Source organism: Microtus pennsylvanicus, chromosome 13 (genome assembly GCF_037038515.1).
Source record: "Microtus pennsylvanicus isolate mMicPen1 chromosome 13, mMicPen1.hap1, whole genome shotgun sequence".
Classification (NCBI taxonomy): domain Eukaryota; kingdom Metazoa; phylum Chordata; class Mammalia; order Rodentia; family Cricetidae; genus Microtus; species Microtus pennsylvanicus.
In genome coordinates this window covers 69,646,641-69,653,141 of record NC_134591.1, presented here as the reverse complement: position 1 = coordinate 69,653,141, position 6,501 = coordinate 69,646,641, and positions in this window count along the sequence as shown.

Genomic DNA, 6,501 nt, shown 5'->3' with positions numbered 1-6,501 from the left:
TTCATTCTATCAATAAATGCATTGAAGATCAGAGAGGTTAAATCATTTGCCCAAAGTTAAACAGCCAGCAGATGGCAGAGCCAGAACCTGCTCTGTCCGGTTTTGAACACTTTTCCTCCATTCTCCCACAGCCAGGACTGTTGACTGGGTGTCTCTCGTATGTCAAATATGCTGAATTCTGCAGAAAGAACAATGTAGAAGAAACAGGCTGCTCTTGAGGAATGCTCAGCATGAAGAGAGAGGGGGAGTATGAAGATATAATACACACACAGGCACGTACACCATAACTAGGGAGAGATAAGATTGCACCATGACCAGGGAGGGACAGGGATGCACACCATGACCAGGGAGGGACAGGGATGCACACCATGACCAGGGAGGGACAGGGATGCACACCATGGCCAGGGAGGGACAGGAATGAACACCATGACCAGGGAGGGACGGGATGCACGCCATGACCAAGGAGGAACAGAGATGCGCACTGACCAGGGAGGGACAGGTATTCACGCTAACCAGTGAAGTACAGTGATGCATAGTAACCAGGGAGGGACTGACTGCTTTGTGCATTAGTAAGCACACACACATGCATACACACACACGCACACATGAGCACGTGCACACACATATGCATATACAGACACGCATGTATAAACATGTACACACAGGCACACATGCATGCATGCACTAAAAATAAAATGTTTAAAGAAGTTTGTGCTTTGGCTTAAACAACCTTCAGGTCACATGGCTTGGCGTGAGCTATTTCATTATTCTGAGACTCCCTATCCTCAGTTGTAAATGGGGCTGTTGCGAGGGTCTGAATGAAATCATGCAAAATTAAAAGCCCTGTGTTTAAGCCACATATGGTGGTCCATGCCTGCAATCCCAGTGTCTTAGCAGGGGTTTCTATTGCTGTGATAGAACACCATGACCAAAAGTGGCTTGGGGAGGACAGGGTTTATTTCATCTTGTTCCTCCACATTTCAGTCCATCATTGCGGGAACCAAGGGCAGGCACTTGAGCAGCAGCCTGGAAGCAGGAACTGAAGCAGAAGCCATGGACAAAAGCTTGCTACCCCAGCTTTCTCAGCCTGCTTTCTTGTCCAACCTAGGACCAACCTACCCACATCTATCATTAACCAATAAACCCCCTGCAGACTTGCCTACAAGCAATCTGGTGGAGACAGTTTCCCAGTTGAGGTTCCTCTTCCCAGATGACTCTAGCTTCTGTCAAGGCGACAAAACCTACCCAGGCAGGGCCTGGTGGCACACACCTTTAGTCTCAGCTCTAGGAGAGCAAAGGCAGGCAGATCTCTGTGAGTTCAAGGCCACCCTGGTCTACATAGTAAGTTCCAGAACAGCCTGGGCAGTATAGAGAGACCCTGTTTCCACAAACAAATGAAACTAAATAGGACACCCAGCACACGTGGAAGGCTGAGGCAGAAGAGTCATGGTAAGTTCAAGGCCAGCCTGGCAGCAGAGTGAGCCTGTTAAAAATCAGCAGCCCAGCAGCAGGTGCTCAGCAGGAAGCCCAAAAATGTCAAAGGGGAAACATTTTGCAATCAGGTAATCTTTACAACCAATTTGATTCTCTCTCTCTCTCTCTCTCTCTCTCTCTCTCTCTCTCTCTCTCTCTCTCTCTCTCTCTCTCAGACAGGGTCCCATGTAGCCCAGGCTGGGCTCAAACTCACTGTGTAGTCGAAGATAACCTTGAACTTCTGCTCTGCTTGTCTCTACCTCTCAAGTGCTATGACTACAAGCTTACACTATGGTGCCAAGTTTTATGGGGTGCTAGGGTTGTGTGCATACTAGGTCTACACTCTACCAACTGAGCCGCATGCCAACCCCTGATTCCCTTAACTACATACTAACAGCTCTGTGCTGGTGCTGGGACACAGCAGGGGATAAATTGAAGTCCCTGGCCTCCCAGAGCTCAGTCGTGTCAGCCACGGGGAAGACAATGGCAGGGAACAGATGGCACAGAGCTCCCCAGAGAAGACAGCCATATTTCAGCCAGGGGTTAAGAAGGGTCAAGACAGGTTGGGAACATACAAAGGATTGTGCCATGAAGCCCTGGGGGGCTGGGGAGGGTGAAAAACAAGGCACAGATACAGGGACTCTGTGAAAGCAGGCAGGGGAAGTCATTACTCAATGGAAGCTTCCAGAATTAGTTGAATAGTATCCCCTAGGAAGAGCTATAGTTATTGGTCCAAGAGAGGCTGGGATGTTAAATCCAAAGCATTTTCACTTGGCACCTGGCTGTGCAGCGCACACGTGCTGTCAAGTGGGGTTTTCAGAACCCCACCTGCTCTATTGTTCAGTGTGCCGGTGCCTGTAGAACTCTAAGGCACAGACCCAGATTCCGATGGAAATAAATAGAAGCATGTTTGCTTCCTCTGCTCTTGCCAGCTGCTGCCACCTGCCTCCTTCCATCCCACAAAGCTGGAGGATTTCCTCTGGGCAGGAACAAGGTCACAGCTACAATGACAAATACCAGCAGTATACAGTGCCTGTGTCTCAAGTGAAAGCCACTATTCCTGAACAAGTAGCTGGGCGTAGTGGTGTGGGCCTGGAATCTCAGCCACCCGAGGCTAACGTGGGTGGAACAGGAGTTTAAGGCCAGTCTGAGTTAGTTAGACACACAGTGATTTGAGAGCTAGCCTGGGCAATTAATTTAGCAAGGCCACACCTGAAAAAGAAAGGTTAGGACTAAAGATTTGGCTCAGTAGTTAAGAGCATTTAGCATGTACTGCTCTTGCAGAGGACCAGGGTTCAGTTCCCAGCTCCTATATTAGGAGGCTCACAACTCCAGATCCAGGGGACCCAACACTCTTTTCTGGCTTCCACAGGCACCTACACACATGTGATGCACATGTCACACAGGAACACGAATACATGTAGAAATCAAAATAAATACATACAAATAAAAAGTAATGAGGCAGGTGGATCTCTATGAGTTCAAGGCAAGCCTGGTCTACACAGTGAGTTCCAGGACAGCCAGGGCTATAGAAAGAGAGAGAGACCTTGTCTCAAAATAAATAAATAATCAATGAATTGGGTTTTTTAAAAAGATTTATTTGTTTGTTATGTATACAGTGTTCTGTCAGTATGTGTCCCTGCTCGCCAGAGAGGGCACTATATCTCATTACAGGTGGTTGTGAGCTACCATATGGTTACTGGGAATTGAACTCAGGGACTCTGGAAGAGCAGCCTCTGCTTTTAATCTTTGAGCCATCTCTCTAGACCGAATTGTTTTGTTTTTAAGGGCTAGGGACATAACTCAGTGGCAAAGTACTCACCTAGCATGTGCAAGGCTCCAGTTCAATCCACTATAATGTAAACGATGGGCTGGCAAGTGTCGGGGGTGAGGAAGAAGAAACAGAGCTGGGGATGTAGCTCAGAGTGCTTGTCTAGTATGTGTGAGGCCGGATCTTCCCCAGCACCACAAAGATAGAGGGTGGAGAGAAAGAGCATAGAGATAGATGGATAGATAGATAGATAGATAGATAGATAGATAGATAGATAGATAGATAGATAGATGAATGGATAGATAGAGTAGTTAGATTGATAGATTATAGATGATTGATTGATGATAGATGATAGACATAGAGAGAAAGATAAATAATAGATGACAGATAGGCATAAAAAGACAGAAAAACAAACAGAAGATAGATTATAGATAGATGATAAGTCAATGATAGACAAATGACAAGTAGGTAATAGATGATATAGATTGTAGATCATGATCGATAAATGATAAGATGGTAGATAGTTAGAAATATATGAGTAATGATGATAGATAGATGATAGGTAAATTATAGGTAGCTATCTTACTGAGTCTCAGACATGTACATCACAGAGGTTGTGCTAGAAGTCTGTTGATGCCAGCAAGCCAAATCTCATTATAGATGGTTCTGAGCTGCCATGTGGTTGCTGGGAATTGAACTCAGGACCTCTGGAAGAGCAGCCAGTGCTCTTTACCTCTGAGCTGTCGCTCCAGTTCCTGCCTGTTAACAACTTAAAGGAGGAAGAATTTATTAACTCCTGACCTCAGAGGTCAAGTGCATTGCGACCTGGAGGACCCAGTGAGGCTGAGCAGGTCACTGCTGTGGTGGACAGAAGCAGACAAGAAACACACCTGCTCAGCTGGCTTTCTCCTCCCCTCCCCCTTGCTTTTTACTTTGTGCCGTCCCCAGCCCAGGGGATGGTGTCACTCACATTTAAGGTGAGTCTTCTCTCTTCACTTAATCCTCTCTGGACACACCTTCACAGACACCTAGAGGTGAGCTCCACCTAGGTGCTTCTAAACCCAGTTACGCTGACAGTGATGATTAATCACACATCCAATTCTTTCCACACATCCTACTCTAAAAGCAAGTCCCCGAGGTCCAGTCCGTATCTTTTGTGCTCACACAGGGCCATAAATACTAGGTCCTGGGCATTCTAAAAATACAGGTGTTGAAAATGTATGTGGGCAAGGAAAAGAACAGGGGACGAGAAAAGATACCAGTGGCAGGAGGGTCAGAAGAAGTAAGTGTGGCTGGCCCCGTGGTGTGGGAGTCCACCTGACTGCAATGGACTCTGTCAGGTCCAAGACAGAGAAGCTGGGCATGGCCAGGCTAGCACCTGATATAGCCCCCTCTTCTAAATCAGAAGTCGCATGGCTGCAAGTGTAGCTTGTCAGTATAATACTTGTCTGTAAACACCAGGCTCTGGGTTCCGTTCTCAGAGCCATGTAAGCCAGATGAGGTGAGGCACACCTGCCTTCCCAGCCCTGGAGGGGACCAGAAGTTCAAGGTCATCCACTACTCCGAGTACAATAGGAGAGCTGTGTGGGCTACATGAAATCCTGTTTCAGGGAGGGGGGTGGAAAGGGATGGAGAAGAGCAGCAGCAATGTAGTGGAAACTATTTAAAATAATAGTTCAAAAGTACAATTTCATTACCTCTTGGGGTGGAGGCAAGGCTTGGGGAGAGCTGGGACTGGAGACAGCTGCTGGATTTGTCTTGCTTTAGCAGAGAAAGCCCATTGAAGGCTTGCATTCCCAGGAGACTTTCAAACAAGGGCTAGGGCCCCTTTCTTAAAGAGCTCACATGTAACACGGGGAGAGAGGAAGAGCTTCCAGTCCATTCCAGAGAAAGGCAGGGGAGGCTTCCTGAACCTTGAGTATGAACGGAGATTTGGAGAGGCAGATTAGAGCATCAGGATCAGAGAGACAACCAGGGCCACAGCAAATGATCCTAGTACTGCAGGGCCCTACAGGGAAGGAGAGGGCACAGGGAGATGCCAGGTGAATAGTGAGAAACATTCTGTGCCTAGGGAAGGAGCTTGGACTTTGTCCTAAGAGCAATAAGCCAGGACAGAGAGCCTGGAGAGGACTTTGTAGCAGGTGGCGTGGGTGCTTTATCCATAAGAAGTCACTACTGGGCAGCAGCAAACCACAAACCACACACCGCTGATCTTCTCAACAACATGGCATCTCCCTGTTCCACCGCCCACGATGTCTCCAGCCTTCTTGGCCCAAGCACCACGGTGAGGCTTCCTCTTAGTGGAATGTGCCTCTCTGTCCACTGTGTTCTGATGATAGCCTCTAAGGCCTCCAGCCAAGGGGTTTTGAGGGGCAGGATTTTGACGTGGTCTCAGCTTTGCTCTGTCAACAGTTCCAGCAGCCCGCCCCTCCCCCTCTGCTGGCGTTCACAGATAGCGGTTCTGAAATGGGCTGTGGCTAGAGGACATTGCTGTTTTGGGAAAATGCGTGCATCCCTGCCAGGAGGAGACAGTGATGAGCTGGTGAGCCAGTGCCAAGGGATACTGTTCAGAAAAGAAAGGACAAACACACTCAAAGGCTGTTTTTTTTTCAACTCTTGCCTTTTCCATTTTTACATTAACATCAGCTTTTCCCCTCATGTCCTTTGGGAGAAGGTTAAACGATGCTTCTTAGGACTAATATGCACTTTACCAAAACTCAGATGTCTCGTGCGCATGGGGGGAGTGCTGAGCAGACACAAGGATGCCCTTGGAAGGGAAGTAGACCAGAGATAGGTCCTGTGGCCTCCCTAGCACCCTTTCTGTCCTCTCATTTTTGCTTCTAAGCGTATTGGAGCTTATCTGGCACATAGCTGCTGTCTAATGTGCCGTGGATGAATGGTTCTCTCATATAGAAATATTAAGCCTGCAACGTAAGCAGGGTTCTCACAGAAGGCCATATCCTATGTCCCCACTTTGACCTTCTTGGGTATCAGTGCCAAGCTGGGAGACAGTATAGTATAGGAGAACTGGGGATTATCCACCCTCTAAGACTTTCAATGCCACAGAAAGGTTTCCATCATAGGACAAATGTGGGCTAGGAAAATGGTTTATTAGGTAGAGTATTTGTTGCACAAACGTGAGGACCTGAGTTCGAATCCCAAGGCCTACACAAAGGCTGGGTGCAACAGTGCATGTCTGTAAGCCCTGCGTTGAGAGTGGAGGGGCAGAGACAGGAGAACCCCAGAGCTCACTGGCC